Source organism: Stomoxys calcitrans, chromosome 1, assembly GCF_963082655.1.
Source record: "Stomoxys calcitrans chromosome 1, idStoCalc2.1, whole genome shotgun sequence".
Lineage (NCBI taxonomy): Eukaryota > Metazoa > Arthropoda > Insecta > Diptera > Muscidae > Stomoxys > Stomoxys calcitrans.
Genome location: NC_081552.1, coordinates 137,609,243 through 137,629,880, shown reverse-complemented (window position 1 = coordinate 137,629,880; position 20,638 = coordinate 137,609,243). Strand labels below are relative to the sequence as shown.

Genomic DNA, 20,638 nt, shown 5'->3' with positions numbered 1-20,638 from the left:
GAAATAAAGCACGAAACGTTGTTTAAACCTGTGTTGGCAAAAAGATAATAGCTAAAAAATCACCCTTTAAAACCTTTGTCCGTATAAATATGTATATAAAAGAGTAGCGTGACTGACTGACCGATCATCGGCCAGCCCAAACGGCTAAAGCTAATATCATGAAATTTTGCACGAATATAGGTCTTGGGTCATTGGAAGGGGATAAGGCTGGATTTGGTGATATTCGTACTTTTAGGTAGCTAAAAATTATTAAAAAATTACGAAATGGTACACATTTTCCCAGCGCGAAAGGGCTAGGATAATGATATTGGACTGAAATTAAGGACCGTCTCGAAAAAATAATGTTTGGTAAAAAATTTGGAAAATCGTACGGGAAGTGGGAGAAAATGTACGTTTATTACCGCAAATGGTATTGGAACTTTGGTACACTATGGCAACGTTAATTGGGTGACTAAAAGAGTTTTTGGAAATTTGCACATTTGTTCAGGTACTAAAAAAAAGTACGAAATGGGTGAACTTTGTACAGGACAGATGGATAAAGGTAGAATATTGAAATTAGTCTTAAAAGATATCTGATGCAAAAGGATGAGAGTGAAAAAAATTACGATTGGTACCATTTGGTACTTTCTTTACAGATGAAGCTACAGGTCTGAAAGTTGGCAAGCAGGTACAACTAAGAAATATATGATGGGTGACTAAATGATCTACTCAAAATTCGTACGGGTTCAAATCCCTCCTCAGTAGGCTCGCCGTGAAAATAGTTGCCAGATTTTCGGCTTCCTTTTGTAGTTAAGCCTGAAATATTCCACCAGATCCGGATGACTTCAATGGTTTGATGCTCCTCAAGGCTACCTTGACCATAAATTCCGTTATGATAAACCATCGATTAATCCCATTATTCCAAGATTCCAGTGAGTCCCGTCGTATCCCGTGGAACATGCGTTTTCATTAAAAGCCTCAACATGTCCTCCGTTTTTTCTGCTCTCACTCCCATATCGTCTACTAACGTTTCAGTTTGGACATGGGTTTTTGATAGAAACTTTTTCATCTTGACGGCGTCATTAACGCTATCGACCTGATCACAGAAAAGCTTCCAGGAGGCACGTTTGCCGCTCTGGTAATCTTATTGTATTCCTTGAGCCGCGTGTAATACACATCCCAATTAACTACCGCTTTTTTACGACGTGCTCTGTTAAAAAGTCTGCGGACCTCTTTCTCAATGTCTCCCCGGTCATCCAGGGCTTTTCTTGGCGTGATTTCCTTTCTCGAAGAGGACAACTATCTTCGGAAAACTCCACTAGTGCAGTCGTAATCCTGTTGACATTGTCCTCAATATCTTCTATGCTTGGGTAATCTAAATTATCTTGCCCAAGTCTTCTTCTGAGTAGTCTTCCGAATTTTTTCCAGTTGGTTTTAAACTTTTTACAGAAGCTTATCGGATTCGCTAGTATTTAAGAATTCTGGCATAGCTTGGCCCGCTTAATAATGTTGGTACTACCCCACTAAATATGGTGATAGTGCGCATCGCACCCTATTAGTACCTCACTTCCTGTCCGTTTGGCTTACGTACGGGAATTCGGAGTAATAGTACGTTTTGTACCGCAGTCGAACTTCTCGATAATGAATTTTTCTCTATAACGAATAAAAATGGAAAACACAATTTTTTCCGCCATTTTCACCTATGGAATACTTCCCTGTAACGGATTGTGCGCAAAAGCGCAAGCTAATCTCTCTATAACGGATTTTTTAGCAAACTTTTGTTATTGAATGCACACAAAAAAAGTGGAACAAAACGAAACCCATTCAAGGTTGATCATTAATGCACTTGCAGACAGCCGTAAAATAAAAATTGCTGTAAAAAATGTTACTTTTGCATTGACTATTACGCCTAGTTTCTCGTATACGCCATTGTGTTTGCTTTGCGTGTTCCAAAACAAACAAAACAGTGGTGCGTAAAATACTCGTACTATGAGTTTAAAAATATCAGTTTAAAATAATAATTTGGTTAGTGATCGGAAGACAGACAAAAATTGCACAACGCAAAGCTTTATCAATTTTTATACCCTCCACCACAGGATGGGGGTATACTAATTTCGTCATTCTGTTTGAAACACATCGAAATATGCGTCTCAGACCTCATAAAGTAAATATATTCTTGATAGTCATGACATTCTTAAATAGTCATGGCATCGATTCGTAACCTGGTATAGATGCCACATAAACCGATCTGTATCTTGGCTTCTTGGGCCCTTAGAGGGCGCAAGTATTATCCGATTTGGCAGAATTTTTTTACAACGGCTTCTCCCATGACCTTCAACATACATGTCCAATATGGCCTGAATCGATCTATAGCTTGATACCGCTCCCATATAAACCGATCTCCCGATTTAAAGTAGTAAACCTTGATATAGCTCCAATAGTATAACAGTTCTTATTCATTATTCTTTGTTTGCCTAAAAAGAGATACCGCGCAAAGGACTCTTATCAATGGTGGAAAAAAAACAAGTAAAAGCGTGCTAAGTTCGGCCGGGCCGAATCTTATATAACCTCCTCCATGTATCGCATTTGTCGAGCTCTTGCCACGGTATCACTTTTTCGGCAAACAAAGGATAAAAGAAAAGAATTGCTATGTTATTGGAACAATACCAAGTTATGGTTCATTTCGGACCATAATTGAACTGAATATTGCAGACCATAGTAGAAGTCATTGAGTAAAATTTCAGCCAAATCTAGTAAGAATTGCGCACTTTAGGGGCTGAAGAAGTAAAATAGGGAGATCGGTTTATATGGGAGCTGTGGCTATAAACCTATTCATGCCATATTCGACACGTATGTTAAAGGTCATGGGAGAAGCTGTTGTACAAAATTTCAGCCAAATCGGATAATACTTGAGCCCTTTAGAGGCTCAAGAAGTCAAGAAGCTATATAGGTTTATATTGCAGCTTTATTAGGTTATGGACCAATTTGAACTATTCTTAACACAGTGTTGAAAGTCATAACAAAACACCTCATGCAAAATTTCTGCTAAATCGGATACTAATTTGCGCGCTCTAATGGCTCAAGAAGTCAAGACCCCAGATCGGTTTATATATCAGCTATATCAGGTTATGAACCGATTTTAACCATTTTTAATATAGTTGTTGGAAGTCATAACAAAACACGTCATGCAAAATTTCAGCAAAATCGGATTGGAATTGCTCCCTGTAAAGGCTCAAGAAGTCAAGACCCCAGATCGGTTTATATGGCAGCTATACCAGGATATTGACCGATTTGAACCGTACTTTGCACATCTGTTGAAAGTCATTACAAAACACCTCATGCCATATATTATCCTAATCGGATAATAATTGTTCCCTCTAGTAGCTCAAGAAGTCAAGACACCAGATAGGTTTATATCACAGCTATAGCTGTGGTATATATATGTCAAAACGTGGACCGATATAGCCCATTTGCAATCCCAACCGACCTACACTAATAAGAAGTATTTGTGAAAAATTTCAAGCGGCTAGCTTTACTCCTTCGAAAGTTAGCGTGCTTTCGACAGACGGACGGACGGACATGGCTAGATCGACTTAAAATGTCATGACGATCAAGAATATATATACTTTACGGGGCCTTAGACGAATTTTTCGAGGAGTTACAAACAGAATGACGAAATTAGTATACCCCCATCCTATGGTAGAGGGTATAAAAATCGAAACGCCTTCCGCAATTTTGTATTCAGACGTTTTACAGTGGAATCGAAAACGCAAGTAAAAAATCTTCTTCATTCGAGAACGGGTAGAGAGTTAACGGAATTATGTGCAAAATTTCAATGACGTAAGTCGTCCGGGGGCCTCTCAGTGGGATACTAAAACTGAAATTGGTCACCTCGGCATTCCGAAATCTTAATTTGTGGGGATTTTCGACTTTTATTTTTTTGCACTAAACAATATTTGTAGCCTCCTCCACAGCCAATTTATTAAAAAATTAAGATTTTGAAACCATCTTTGTCCGAAATGGGTTTTTGGTAATTTAGTGGAAAAATTCAGGTAGTTTTTAGTTTTTTTTGTGTATGTAAGGACGGTTTTATCTACAAAATTCAAAGTTTTCGCCCAAGTCCGCACCACCTAAGGTCTTCAAATTTTGCGCATAATCTTGTTAACACCTCAGATATAACCATTCACAATTTTTTTCAAGAGTTATCTCTACCCTTTCTCAAACGGCAGATTTATTATACCCACCACCGAAGGAAGGGGGTATATTCATTTTGTCATTCCGTTTGCAACACATCGAAATATCCATTTCCGACCCTATAAAGTATATGTATTCTTGATCAGCGTAAAAATCTAAGACGATCTATACATGTCCGTCCGTCTGTCTGTTGAAATCACGCTACAGTCTTTAAAAATAGAGATATTGAGCTGAAATTTTGCACACATTTTTTTTTCCATAAGCAGTTAAGTTCGAAGATGGGCTATATCGGACTATATCTTGATATAGCCCCCATATAGACCGATCCGCCGATTTAGGGTCTTAGGCCAATAAAAGCCACATTTATTATCCGATTTTGCTGAAATTTGGGACAGTGAGTTGTGTTAGGCCCTTCAACATCCTTCGTCAATTTGGCCCAGATTGGTTCAAATTTGGATATAGCTGCCATATAGACCGATCCTCCGATTTATGGTGTTAGGCCCATAAAACCCACATTTATTATCCGATTTTGCTAAAATTTGGGACAATGAGTTGTGTTAGCCCCTTCGACATCTTTCTTCAATTTGGTCCAGATCGGTTCGGATTTGGATATAGCTGCCATATAGCTACTGTGTGTTTGTTTGAACATAGCATTTCGTCGGTCCCTAACTGTTACGTTATAGAGAAGTTCGACTGCATTCGGTACCATATTTATAAATTGAACTAGAGTTCTGAATTTTGAAACTTACTATGGCAACCCTAATTGGGTGGCTATAAGAGTTTGTGGAAAATTGTGCATTAAGGTACAGAAAAAGTACCAAAAAGGTACAAAATGGGTGAACTTTGTACAGGGCGGATGGTTGGAGGTAGAATTTTGAAATTTGCCTTAAAAGACATCTGGTGCGAGAGGATGAGGGTGGTACTTTCTTTACAGATGGAGCTATAGGTCTGAAATTTGGAATGTGTACACAACAAAGAAATTAATGATGGATGAATCAATGATCTATTCAAAATTCGTACATTTTTGGTACCAAAATTGGTACAATTTGTACCTTCTGTTCAGATGGAGCTAGAGGTCTGAAACTTGGCAGGTAGATACATGAAGGAAATATATAATGGGTAGCTAAATGATCCATTCAAAATTCGAATATTTTGATAGCAAAAAGTGCAAAATAGTACTAAATAGCTTATCTCGCCTACAGCGAACGGGGAATTTTCAAATTTAGCAATTTGACAAACATTATCGCAGTCTTAACAGAAATACGACATGTGGAAGAAAACTTACTACTTGTGGTGTAATTGGTACCTTGAAGATTCCTTCGACTGCAACTGGCAACTGGAAGATATTTAGTATACCCTCCACCATTGGATGGGGTATACTAATTTCGTCATTCTGTTTGTAACTACTAGAAATATTCATCTGAGATCCCATAAAGCATATATATTCTTGATCGTGGTGAAATTTTATGTCGATCTAGCCATGTCCGTCCGTCTGTCTGTGGAAAGCACGCTAACTTTCGAAGGAGTTAAGCTAGCCGCTTGTAATTTTGCACAAATACTTCTTATTAGTGTAGGTCGGTTGAGATTGTAAATGGGCCGTATCGGTCCATGTTTTGATATAGCTGCCACATAAACCGATCTTGGGTCTTGACTTCTTGGGTCTCTAGAGGGCGCAATTCTGTTCCGATTTGACTAAAATTTTGCAAATTTTTTACATGTTTTGTTATGATATCCAACAACTCCGCCAAGTATGGTTCAAGTCGGTCCATAACCTGATATAGCTGTCATATAAACCGATCTTGGGTCTTGACTTCTTGAGCCTCTAGAGGGCGCAATTCTTATCCGATTCGAATGAATTTTTGCAAAAAGTATTTTGTTATGATATCCAACAACTGTGTAAAGTATGAGTCAAATCGGTTCATAACTTGATATAGCTGTCATATAAACAGATCTGGGGTCTTGACTTCTTGTGCCTCTAGAGGGCGCAATTCTTATCCGATTGGAATGAAATTTTGCACGACGTGTTTTGTTACGATATCCAACAACTGTGCCAAGTATGTTTCAAATCGGTCCATAATCTTATATAGCTGTCATATAAACCGATCTTGGGTCTTGACTTCTTGAGCCTCTAGAGGGCGCAATTCCTATCCGATTTGAATGAATTTTGGCACGTAGTATTTTGTTATGATATCCTACAACTGTGCCAAATATGGTTCAAATCGGTTCATAACCTGATATAGCTGTCATATAAACAGATCTGGGACTTGACTTCTTGAGCTTCTAGAGAACGCAATTCCTATCCGATTTGGCTGAAATTTCGCAAGACGTTTTTTATTGTTACTATCAACAACTATGTCAAATAAAGTACAAGTCGTTTCATAACCTGATATAGCTGCCATATAAACCGATCTGGGATCTTGACTTCTTGAGCCTCTAGAGGTCGCAATTATTATGCGATTTGCCTGAAATTTTATACGAACATACGTGTTTATTATTAATGTCTGAATCGGTCTATAGCCTGATACAGCTCCCATATAAATCGATCTCTCTATTTTACTTCTTGAGCCCCTAACGGGCGCAATTCTTATTCGAATTGGCTGACATTTTACACAGGTCTCCAACATATAATTTAATTGTGGTCCAAACCGGACCATATCTTGATATCGTTCTAATAGCAGAACAATTTTTTTATATCCATTTTTTTTGCCTAAGAAGAGATGCCGGGAAAAGAACTCGACAAATGCGATCCATGGTGGAGGGTATATAAGATTCGGCCCGGCCGAACTTAGCACGCTTTTACTTGTTATTCGTATATTCAGGTACTCAAACCTATAAAATGGTACTTTCTTAACGGAGTGAGCTAAGGCTATCAAAATTGGGATATAAATACACCTTGACTATAAATTTTTTATGACCTGAAGATTATTCAAAATCGTGTATTAAAGTACTAAAACGTACAAAATGGTACATTCTTTACGAATTGAGCTAAATCACTCAAAATTGGGATACAGCTACACCTTGACTATAAATTTTAGGCGACCAAAAGATTTTTTTTTTAAAAATTTACAAAATGATACTTTCTTCACTAATTGAGCAAAAGCGCTCAAATTGGGATTCATTTATATCTTGATATTATACAGTCATCGGCATAAGCATTTTGACAAACCAATTTTCAAACAGTTAAGCTTTTAGAAGTTTTTAAAATAAATTGAAATTTTCCTAATATGGCTAAAAGTAGTCATAAATGGTCTTCTTTGAAACTTCATATTTATTTTTATTCAAACTTTATTTACAAATAAAATATTAACTAAAGCAAAGCCAACACACGGCCCTTGAAGCCATCACACCTAATATGGTCGAAAAGTCTTCTAACCAAAGACGAAACGCGTCCCATAGTGGTTGGTGTGTTGCTATCTTTGATTTTACTTTTCCATTCACTGAGCTCGTCTCGAAAGAGAAACAAACAAAAATTGTAAAATTTATTAATCTCGCCCTAACAGGCAAAAAACTGGAAAAATGTAGAGCTTTAGTTTCTGCCATTGTGTCTTCTTAAGCGCTTGTCGCAAAATTACAGCGTCTATGCTTGAATTAGATCTGGACTTAGTAGCGACCAGTCTAATGAATTTAGCATAATCTAATAGAAAAAATTGGTCCTTAATGGCTAAGAGCATTGCCAATAAATCTATCACCAAAGAGAAGTGAAATTTCGTTTAAAAATGTACCAAAATTTTATCTTAATCCACTCTTCAATTCATTTGGTCCAAGTTTCCACGCCCGTTATATGTATCTAATCTCAAAGGCGCTACTTCGTCACCTTTGCAATAGTTGACATTTAAATGTTTCACTTTCTTTTGTTTTAAAATATGTGGGCATGTTATTATTATTTTGAAATAATGAATTTTGAACTGGCTACAGCACTTAGGTTAGGTTTAAGTGGCAGTCTGCCATCAGACGCACTTAGACGTTTTTGTCCATTTTGATACCACAGGAACAGAAAAAGGAAGATGCCTTCTAGTTCCTACCGTTGAACCATCCAAATCGCTTTGAAAAGCCCAACAACTTGCGAATTTTCACATCCGCTAAATCAGACAGGTTGCCAAGGAAATGAGAACCTAAAGTGGAACTCCTTCTGATTGCCAGTGCAGGACACTCACAAAGAAGGTGTTCTTTAGTCTCTTCTTTTCGATGCTGCTGCGACAGGCGATCTCCAGGGATCTTTGCCCTAAGAAATGTTTCAATCAACCTGTCAAGAGTCTTCAGGTTTTCCGTATTGTAAGGTTATCCTTATTTCCTTTATTATAGAAATGACCATCATGTTCCTCCATCCCACAGGTATATATGACATTCTGATGCAAGCAGAGTATATCTCCCTATGGCAGGGAACCAGTCTATCAGACACAGCTTGTAATTCAACCGGTGACACATCATCTGTGGCTGGCGAATAAGAGGAATGTAAACTTCTTATCACCCAAAGGATTTTCGACTCCGACGCATATTCCCGAATAACCTCCGACGAATGCCTGACAACCTCTTTTGGGGCCACGTTGTCCGTTGAAGAATTTCCCGGGAAAAGTGTATCAACGAGTAGTTCTAGTGTTTCCTCACTAGACATTGTCCATACATTCTCTGAGTTCTGAATATACCCCACCGTAAAAGGTCTTGAGGACAGAATCTTCCTTAGCCTAGAGTTCTCAGATGTATCCTTCACGGAGCTGCAGAATTCTACCCAGGATTTTTTCTGAGCCTTTCTGCAATCCTTCCTTAGACCAACCAGATCTGGGGTCCACCATGGCAGTCGCAGTTTGACCCTTGGCTTGGCACTAGAACATGCTGACACAAGCCAGTCATTCAGGGCTTTCGTGATCCGCTTGACCATTATGTCTATATCCCTCTCAGTTGTCACTACCTCTTCTGGTCTCGAAGGGATAGATGTGGAGAATTTTTGCCGAAATTTTACACGATCCGTCTTTCTTCTGTTTAGCCGAGTGACCACTTCTGCAGGCTAATACTAATATAACGCTGATCAAAGAAGCTCTGGTCATCCAACACTTCCGACACAAAGGTAATATCTAGTACCTCCTGCTTAATCCTGGTAATAAAGGTCGGTTTATCCCCTTTATTACCAATTGCCAGATTGCATCTTATAATATTTTCGATAAGCAGCTCATTCCTTTCGTTCACATCCGAACTTCCCCATACGAGGATAGCCTTTTATATTGCGGGATTAGAAAACACAAAAACAATCACTGTAGAAAGAGAGAAAAATATGTCCGCACATGCGTCAATCAACTGTGGTGGTTGACGACGCGAAACAGTAAAGACGTGCCAATACAATTCTCTGCACTCTCAAACCAACATATTTTGTCCATTCATTCAACCATACAATTTGTAGACATTTAAATGTCCCTTACGTTTTCCAATAAACTTGTTCTTAAACTTTTGACTTATTTAATATCCGTGTTTTAATTAATTGAGCCAATCGGGTTAGCATAATTCCACAAATTTTGGGTGCTGAACCGAAATAGACACAGTGATGAAATTCATTTGTATAAACTCCGCAAACAAAACGAAGACGCTCGCGTTGTTGGTGTGTGTATATGCGTGTGAGAGAAAGAGTGGTAAGAAAGATAGCCCGTGCTTGGAGATTTTATGTTGGTTCGTTATCATCTGCCGACAGCGAAGCGGATGACTGTATTTGAAAGCGAAGAACATAGAGAGAATCGAAAACGATTCTCTCTATCGTTACGAAGGTGACGAAAAGCAGAGTATGTGAAGACGCACATGAAAACATCGGAACTTATTTCTATTTGCTGCTTGTTAGGAATTGACTACGACGCTGACGATTTATTCCAATATGGATTTGTAAATTTAATAATTAAAAAGGGAAGTTGCTGTTGATGATGATGACGACGGCACCGAAAACGAAGAGAATGAAACCTGCGACGAGCAAGAACGACGAGCGACGATGAGACCGATCAGTTTCTGGTGATGATTAGAAGCAGCCGTTTTGGGCATTGTTGCCGTTGCCGTTTTGGGCATTTTCTACCAAAATTGGTAGGATTTACTTCCAATTTTAAGGGTTCGGTCGGACGGACGGCCCATTTCGCTTTGGTAGATTTTAAGAGAATTTGCATTTTTAAATCCACCGGCATAGGGTAGAGGGTATATTAAATTTAGTCGTTGTGTTTATAACATATTAAAGCATCCATCGGTGTGGTGTCCATTTGGGGCATAATTTTGGGGTGGAGTGACTCCCCGGGAATTAACCCAAATTTTTATATAATTTTGTATTCTACTCTCAAATCTTTCATTTGAGTTCCATCTTGTCCTTTTCCGTGTACATGTCCATTTGATGCATAATTTTGAGTTCTGGCGACCCGCCTGGGAATGGATCCGAAGCTTTTTTATCGGTTTCGTATTCTACTCTCGAGTATCTTTCGTTTGTCAGCAACTTTCGTTTTACTCTCAAGTATTGTCCTGATCATTCTACATGTCCGTTTGGAAATGATTTTTGGGTGATGCGGCCCGCTTGGACGTGACCCCAAATTTCTATATAAGTTTCGTATATTAATTCTAATTACCATTCATTTTATATCCATATTGTCACAACTGGTAAACATGGCATTTTTGGCCGGTTTTTGGGGTTGGGCGGGGCTTTCGAGGTCGTGAGGTCGAGTTGTTATATCAAATTCATCCTCTACTCTTAAATACCTTTCATTTGATACCCACTTTTATGTATTGCTTATTAATAACACTGGCTCTACAGGAGCGTGATTCAACCAGTACTTACTTAGGTCTCAGTAGTTTGGTGGACTGCTATGGAGAAAAAGTGCAACATAAGGACTATACAATAGGTTCAGAGAACATGTTGTCTTGGCATAGGCGGAGCGATGAGGACCACGCCCACTAGGGCACTGGCTATCCGACCCATTGACATACAGGTTAAGTGTGAGGTAGCCACTGCGGCTATGAGACTTAAGGCGATGGGAGAATGGATTGAGGATGAGAGCAGCTCATACCATCGCGGTATAATCGAGGCGACGATAAGAAACCTGAAGGGAAGGGAAGAGGTTTCCTATTGAATACCTGAGCCTATGTAATGAAGTTTCGGCTGACGTTGATACAGAGAATGACGTAGCAGATGAAGTTGATCGTGAACAGGATAATGAATTTAACTTGTTGTGTGCCACACGACATCCTATAAAATATGAGCATAGTTTGTCTGGACAAAGTAGTAAGGACTAACACAACGTTGAGAGAGATGTCAAACTGAAAAGACGTTACAAAAATAAAGGCACCACAACAGACGAAAAAGACTTGAATGTTAACCAACATTGTTCAACACAGTGGAACGTGGCAAGCGTGATGCATCCAGATTTTCAATAAACTATAGAGACAACGAAGATTCAATCCGGTCATTTGATGGATCTGGCACATTGTTAATCAACTCTTGGCTCGAAGAGTTTGAGGAAATGGCAAGTGTCATGCATTGGGATGAATTTCAGAAATTTGTATGCGCAAAGAAATCACTGACGTGTTTAGGTTCGCTTCGGCCTTTAACTGATTTGACGAAAAGAATACGCCATTCAGATTTGACGACGAACATATCACGGCCTTCAACAGACTTAAACTCATTTTATGTAATGTAAGTGTTTTGTAACAATTTAACCAGAATTGTGAGACTGAAGTTCATACTGACGCTTCAATAGATGGATATGGAGCGGAACTTTTGCAAAAGTATCCCGAAGACGGTCTTCTTCGCCCAGTCTATTATTGGAGCCATAGAACTAGCGACTCTGAAGGGAAATATTCCAGCTATTAATTAATGTGTCAGTGTCAGCAATCATAGAAGTCTTGAAGAAGTTTAGAGGGAACTCGAATCAAGCTAGTCACTGATTGCAATGCTTAACAATGACACTAGACAAGAAAGATTTGTGAACTAGGGTTGCTTGTTATGTATTTTTCCTACAAGATTACGATTATGTTTTTGAACATCGCCCCGGAACACAGATGAGACATGTAGACGCTGTTGGCAGACACCTAATTATGATAATCAACGAACAAAATTAAGCTGTTTACAAGCAGAAGGCGAAGATCTCATCATAATTCGAGAAAATTTAAAAGATAAACCAGACTTTAAGAGTTACTTCATGAATGGAGATATCTTGTATAAACTTGTTGACGATTGCAAATTGATTGTTGTGCCAATGACAATGCGTTGTAAGATCATTAGTAACGCTCATGAGAGAGGAAACTTCTCTGTTAAGAATACAAAAGAGTTGATTTCTAGAGAGTATTTCATTCCAAAATTAGAAGAGAGAATCCAGTAGCAGATATCGAACTGTATCCCTTGTATATTTTCAAACCAGAAACGTGGTTAGCAAGAAGGTGAACTTAGGCCGATACCGAAAGACGACACTCTATTACAAACTTACCATTTCGATTTTCTTGAACCTCTTCAATCAACCAGTAGATTTTATAATCTGATTTTAGCCGTGATCGACAGTTCTAAAAAATTTTGTTGTTTATATCTCACATAGACAACTTCTGCAAAAGATGTTATTTCCTGATTAACGACTCAAAGTACCATTGGTAACCCTGCAAGAATAATTTCCGACCGTGGATCAGCATCTACAAGTGATGAAATTAAGACCTGCTGTGAAGACGAAAACATTGTCCATATTAAAATCAACACTGGATTTTCTCGCGCTAAAGGTCAAATTGATAGACGATCCTGGAAAGTGATGTAAGCATGTTGGCGCTGTACAACGGCTTATAAATTCATCATACCAGCGAAGCGTTGATACAACACCATTTCAAATGCTTAATGGAATGAAATTGAAAACTAAAGAAGATTTGAAACTGAAAGAACTACTCGATCAAGAACTTATTGCTATTTACAACGAACAACGAAAAGGTATACGACATTCTGCGAAGCAAAAAATTATTGCCGTACAGCAGGAAAACAGACGGTTTTTGATCGAAAACGTTGGAGCATTTCCTATGTCATTGCCCGGCTTTCGCGGCTAAAAGACATCGGTACTTAGGTGGGGGCACAATACATGACATGAACCAACTTAGGGATTTTGTAAGTGGCACCGAATTCCTAACTTAGATTTTCTTTTTCTAGATTTTACTTTTTTAGTATTTAGAGTGCACAACAAGCCGATTATTGGCTTAGGTGTATGTCCATAGTGACATGGGGTGGTTTAATATCCGCACCCTCTTTTCAACCTAACCTAATCGAAAATACAAACATGGGATTAAGTACAACGATAACGACATCGTAGCAATTAAACGGGCTCAATTAGGAGGTGGCCTTAAACTTAAACCAAAGGATTTGGGACCACATAAAATTGCTAGAATCAAACCGAACAATACTTAAGATGTGACCAAGATTGGTAGGAGAAGGAGAAATTAAAAATTAAAATTATGGAAAATGAATGGGAATGTATGTTATAAGAATAAGGAACGTATGTTATAAGATTATTTAATTAAAAGTGTTTTAGTAATGAATAAATGAGCATTTGCAAACTGAATCCGAATTGAATGAAAATTGGGGACTCACCCGTTATTCCAACGACGTCAGCAGGCCTGATGACTGGGAATTATACATTAAACTGCGGCTGTAATTATTAACTTATAATTCAAGTTTGCAAAACGCCTGGTTAAAATAAAGTGTCTTGATTTTCAAAGAAAAAAAAATTATTTTACGACGTAAATAAGAATTAGAGGTTTGTCTTTTTTATGGTCATCATGTAAGTATGGTTACAAAATTCCGTTTAATTCTTGGAGAACATCATTTTTGGCCAAAAGTTTTCATGAATGTTCTCCCTAAGAAATCGCCATTATAAATGGAATCTCCGCTTTAGCGGGACACTAAACGATAATTCCTTTTTTTTATAAAAATTGCTCAAATCCGGGTCAGAATTAAAAATTGACAAATCCGTATGTTGTTTTTAATGACTTCTTAATTGATGGATGAAATAATCCTTTAAAAATTCCAACGGCCGTACAAAATCAGTAGCACAAAGTCCTTTGAAAATCAAAGACGTTACGATGGATGTAGAATGTGCCGATTCTCCACAGAATCGGCAGCCAAAATTCTTATCCTCTTGCTTTTTCCACGAAATTGCGAATTTTCTTCTTTTCCGAAATTTGTATAAAATATTTGAAAATTCACACAAAGAATAATTATTATTTTTTTTATTTCCGAAAATTTTCTTACTTTCTTACTATCACTTTTCAAATGAAATTCAATGTATAATAGAATTTGGAATTCTCTAGTTTAAATTTCAATGCCCATGTGAAACAGGAAACAAAATTTTTGATAACGTATAAACTTTCTTTTCTTAACTAAAGTAAAATTTCCCCAATTCAGCAGTCACAATGTCCATTGCATCTCCTGATGTCCTGAGTAACGTATCCTTGTAAGCCGTCTTCTCTTTGGGCTCAGACCACCTCCCATTATTCTCACCATCGACCGCCCACCCGACTTCATAATCTCTGAAAGCAGGACGTTTATCAATCAGAAAAAGGCCGATTGGGCTGGCTTCAGATATTACACCAATCACCGCTTCAGTGAACTGATGTGGTAGTTGCCGAGAGAAAATTCCGAAACATCATTATCGCAGCGGCCGCTCGCCTTATACCAGACGGTCAAATACTCCGAGTGCGGTCGAATTTGCCGGCGCAGGCAGTGGTACTCGCAGACGAGCATGATGGTATTCGTTGTACGGACCCCACTTACTCCAGAATCGGAAAGCTGAATCTGGAAATAAACAGGGTAGTCAACTAACATAAGCGGACTTTGTGGCTGAAACACTTGGAGCAATGTAACTTAGGCACTGGTTTAGGCAAGCTGTGGTCTACTGTTAAGTCACTCTCGAACCCTGGTAGACGGGATGACAGGACCACTGTCACTTTTGGCGACGTAACCGTGACTGATCCGAAGAGATGCGTCAGGTTGTTCAACCGTCAATTAATTGTGCATGTCGAGAGTAACGGCAAGGTAGAGAGCCATTCGCCGTATCCGTGATCTCCGAGCCGATGGACATCTATCACAATTTACCGTGGGCCAAGTTACGAATGTCTTCCATGGCGCCAAATCATACAAGGCTTTGGGCCCCGACGAAATGTCTGCACTGAGGCTGAATAATCTGTCTTTGAACACTTTTATAGTTCCCGATGTTTGGAAAATGGGCAGAGTGATCCAGCTACTGAAGCCTGGAAAGGACCCGAGTTTGGGGGGAGTCGTACAGACCGATCTTCCTTCTCTCACCAGTAGCAAAGACGCTTGAGGTATTACTTCTCCCGAGCCTTGTAAGAGAATTTCCATTCACAGGGTATCAAACTTGGATTCCGAAGACTGCATAGCACAGCAACTGCTTTGCAAGCCATCACCGCGTGAGGTTCAGTGCTACAAGAGAGAACCTCTAGATCAAGCGGCATATCAAGCAGGTCTAGACAACATTCATGCAGACATGGTAGCATATGCGGTAAATGGTTACCGGGTAAGTGTCGTCCTTGGAGGGTGACCGCCTCCAATTGCATCTAAAGAAATTGAACTCCCCCGCAAACCAGAGTAGTTCTGGCTCAATTACTTTTCGGCAGTTACATCCACCTTAATTCCTACAGAGCAAGGATTGGTGCCGACGGGCAAGATGTATGTCCCGATTGTGACCAGGGACCACACGTCACCTGTTTAACTGCCAAGCCATCGCCAAAAATTGAATTAAGTTCATCAATGCGCTGTTATTGAGATAATCCACGTCGAAATTTTTAAAAAATAATCGCACGAACATGTTCACGATTTAATTTGGTGACTTTTATACGATTAGGTACTAAAAAGTACCAAAAACTACGATATGGTACATATTTGCCCAGCGCGAATGAAAAGGGGTAGAACTATATTCTTGGGCTCAAATTAAAGAACTTCTCGAAAAAATAAGGTTTGGTTAAAATAATCGTACCGGAAGTGGGAAAAATAGTACGTTTAGCACCGCAATTGGACTATTTGGTACTTTCTTTATAATTCGAACTAGAACTCTGAATTGTGGAACTTAGTTTCACCATGGTAACTTTAATTGGTCGACTATGAGCGTTTTTGAAAGTTTTTACATTTAGGTACTTAAAAAGTACCAAAAAGGTACAAAATGGGTGCACTCTCTACCGAGCGGATGAACAGAGGTAGAATTTTAAAGTTTGCTTAAAAGACATCTGGTGCAAAAGGATGAGGGTGTAAAAAAATCGTGAAATAGTACTGGTTACAGGAGAAAACGCACGTTTAGTACCGCAATCGGTACCATTTGGTACTTTATTTATAGATATAGAGCAAAAGATCTGGAAATATATGACGGGTGACTAAACGATCTGTTCAAAATTTTTGGTACTGAAATTGGCACAATTTAGTACTTTTTATTACAGATGGAGCTAGAGGGCTGAAATTTGACATGCAGGTCTAACTAAGAAAAATATGATTGGTACCTATATACATTTGGTGCATTCTGTGAATATGGATCTAGAGGTCTGAAATGTAGCATGTAGGTACACCTAGGAAATATATGATGGTTGACTAAATAATCTATTCAAAATTCGTACATTTTGTTACCAAAATTGGCATGCAGGTACAACTAGGAAAAAATGATGGGTGACTTTTATTTTTTTACAATTCGTACATTTTAGTACCAATATGGCTGGAAGTCTGCAATTTGGCATATAGGTAAAACTTAGACATATATATGAAGGGCGACTTAATTAATTTTTCACAATACGAACACTTTGGTGCCATTTTTTTACTATTTGGTACTTTCAGGTACAACTAGAAAAATATGATGGGTGACTATGATCTTTTTACAATTCGAACATTTCGGCACAAAATTGGTACTATTTGGTACCAAATTTGGCATGTAGGTACAACAAAGAAATAAATGATGGATGACTAAGAAATATATGATGGGTGACTAAGTGTTCTATTAAAAATTTGTACATTTTGGTACCATTCTTAATACCATTTGGTACTTTCTGTGCAGAATGCGCTAGAGTTCTGCAATTTGGCATGTAGGTAAAACTTATATGTGATGGGCGACAAAATGATTTTTTCAAAATTCAAACATTTTGGTACCAAAACTGGTACTATTTCATTCTTTCTTTATAGATGGAGCTAGAGGTCCGAAATTTGGCATGAAGGTACAACTAGGAAATAAATGAAAGATGACTAAATGATCTAATCAAATTTCGTACATTTTGGGCCCAAAATTGGCACCATGTAAGTATAATTAAGAAATTTATGATGGGTGACTAAGTGTTCTATGAAAAATTCGTACATTTTGGTACTATTTGATACTTCCTGTTCAGATGGAGCTGGAGGTCTAAAATTAGGCATGTCGATACAACTAGGAAACATATGATGGGTGACTAACTGATCTTTTCACTATTCGCACATTTTAGTACCATTTGGTACAACTGAAATTTGAAATTTGGCACGTATGTACAACTAGGAAATATACGATGGGTGCCTAAAAAATCTAATTACATCTCCAACATTTTTGTATTAATTGGTACTTTCATTACAGATGGAGCTAGACGTCTGAAATTTAGCATGTAAATATGTATAAGAGGGCAATATGTAACGAGTGACTAAATGAGCCATTCAAAATACGTTGTTAACAAAAATTGCAAAATATTTCGAAATAGCTTATCTTCGCGTACAGCCAACGGTGACTGCTTCAATTAAGCAATTTGACATTATCGCAGTCTTGACAAAAATACGACATGTGGAAGAAAACTTTCTAATCATTGTGTAATTGGTACCTTGAAAAAATATATTGGGCAACTAGAAGGTATTTTTATTCGTATTTTTCGGTATTAAAACGTATAAAATGGTGCATTCTTTACGAATTGAATTGTTGCACTCAAAATTAGGACACGGATACACCTTGACAGTAAATATTGGGTGGATGGAATAATCGTTTTTAATTCGTGCATTTATGTACTAAACTAAAATACAAAATGATACCTTCATTACAGAGTGATGTTAAGCTCTCAAAATTGGGATACAGCTACACCTTGTCTAAAAATGGACAACCAGAAGATTTTTTTCAACATCGTTCATTTAGGTACTAAAACTACAAATCGAGCTAAAGCGCTGAATAGTGGGTTCATTTATCCCTTGACAATATATATTGGGCAACTTAATGATTTTTCCGATGTATTGTTATTCTTGATATTATTTGGTACTCTCTTTACAGAAGGGCGGCCAAATGATTGTTTCCGATGTATTGTCATTCTTGGTACTATTTGGTACTTTCTTTACAGAAGAGGAAATGTCTAAAATTTCATACGCAATTAACAAAACTTCATAATCTTATAAACTGAGTGACTACCTAGGTTTTGGGAAGTCCTACACTAAAAAGAGGTATCAAAAACGGGCTTAGCGAAGCGGCTATACACCGAGACAGCTATGGAGAAAATCAGCAGGGTTAGGTTAGGTTAGGTCGAAAAGAGGGAGCAGATATTAATCCGCCCCTATGCCACTACGGACATACACCTAAGCCAGTAATCGGCTTGTTGTGCGCTCTAAAAACTATAAAGTAACCTCTAAAAAGAAATATTTAAGTTAGGAATTCCGTGCTACTTACCAAATCCTTAGTTGTTTTAAATACCACTCCCCTAATTTGGTTCATGTCTAATATTATGTCTCCACCTAAGTACCGGTATCTGTTGGACGCGAAAGCCGGGCAATGACAAAGGAAATGCACCAACGTCTCATCATCTTCCCCGCATGCTCTACACATGCTATCACTTGCCACACCGATTTTATATAAGTGAGCTCGTAGTCCTATGTGTCCCGTTATGATACCAATATCTATACTGACCTCCTTCTTGCTTCCTTTCAGTAATAGCCTCGTCTTCTCACGATCTGGATCCCCCCATAGGATTTTCGCCGTCCTACCGACCGACGACAGTCCTCTGGCCTTCACCGCCAAATCGTCTGCCCTTTCATTCCCCCTTACTCTGTTGTAGCCCGGCACCCAACGATGCGGATTTTGCCATGCTCAGAGAAGGCGTAAATCTCCTTCTTACACTGCAAGACAGTTCGTGATCTTTCTGTCCTTGTTGTTATTGCCCTTATCGCAATTTTACTGTCGGTAAAGATATTCACACTCGACGTCCTTGCGTTAGCACCACACCACTTCACGCATTCCGTGATCGCCCGGATCTCCGCCTGCAGGAGAGTTTTATGCCAGGCAGTCTAAAACAGATCTCAGTCCCTGGGTTCTCAATGTAAACCCCCAGGCCCACTCTGTCCTCTAGCTTTGATCCATTCGTGTAACATGATGTTTCACATGGCAATACTAGGGTTCCGTCAATCGAAGACTGTGCCGATGGCAGCAGTACCTCGCACTTCAAGGTAAAGGGTGATTTTTTTGAGGTTAGGATTTTCATGCATTAGTATTTGACAGATCACGTGGGATTTCAGACATGGTGTCAAAGAGAAAGATGCTCAGTATGCTTTGACATTTCATCATGAATAGACTTACTAACGAGCAACGCTTGCAAATCATTGAATTTTATTACCAAAATCAGTGTTCGGTTCGAAATGTGTTCATTCACCGTTCAGCGATGAGGCTCATTTCTGGTTGAATGGCTACGTAAATAAGCAAAATTGCCGCATTTGGAGTGAAGAGCAACCAGAAGCCGTTCAAGAACTGCCCATGCATCCCGAAAAATGCACTGTTTGGTGTGGTTTGTACGCTGGTGGAATCATTGGACCGTATTTTTTCAAAGATGCTGTTGGACGCAACGTTACGGTGAATGAACACATTTCGAACCGAACACTGATTTTGGTAATAAAATTCAATGATTTGCAAGCGTTGCTCGTTAGTAAGTCTATTCATGATGAAATGTCAAAGCATACTGAGCATCTTTCTCTTTGACACCATGTCTGAAATCCCACGTGATCTGTCAAATACTAATGCATGAAAATCCTAACCTCAAAAAAATCACCCTTTACATTACAGGTATCCGATCGGAAACCTCTTCCCTTCCTTCCAGGTTTCCTATCGTCGCCTCGATTATACCGCGATGGTATGAGCTGTTCCCCTCCTCAATCCATTCTCCCATCGCCTTAAGTCTCATAGCAGCAGTGGCTGCCCCACACTTAATTTGTATGTCAATGGGTCGGATATATAGAATAGTTTCCAGTGCCCTAGTGGGCGTGGTCCTCATCGATCCGCCTATGCTAAGACAACATGTTCTCTGAACCAGTTGTATGGTCCTTATGTATTGGTCTAATCACGCTCCTGTAGAGCCAGTGGACTATCCTCGGATTCAGAACCCATTTCGAGCCTACGGCCCGTCTACATCTGTGAGCCTTCTCAGAACGCTCCTGAATGTGACACTTCCAATTCAGTTTCCTGTCCAAGATCACACCTAAATATTTGACCTTGTCAGATATCGAAAT

General features: G+C 38.8%; 1 long non-coding RNA gene across 1 annotated transcript in view; it reads right to left on the bottom strand.

Moving 5' to 3' along the window:
- Nucleotides 1–14,422, bottom strand: part of LOC106090540 (uncharacterized) — a 69,741-nt gene extending 55,319 nt beyond the window's left edge. The window contains exon 1 of the long non-coding RNA XR_001221851.2: nucleotides 13,742–14,422. This is a non-coding gene — a long non-coding RNA (uncharacterized LOC106090540). The remainder of the gene's footprint in view (nucleotides 1–13,741) is intronic.
- Nucleotides 14,423–20,638: the final 6,216 nt, after the last annotated feature.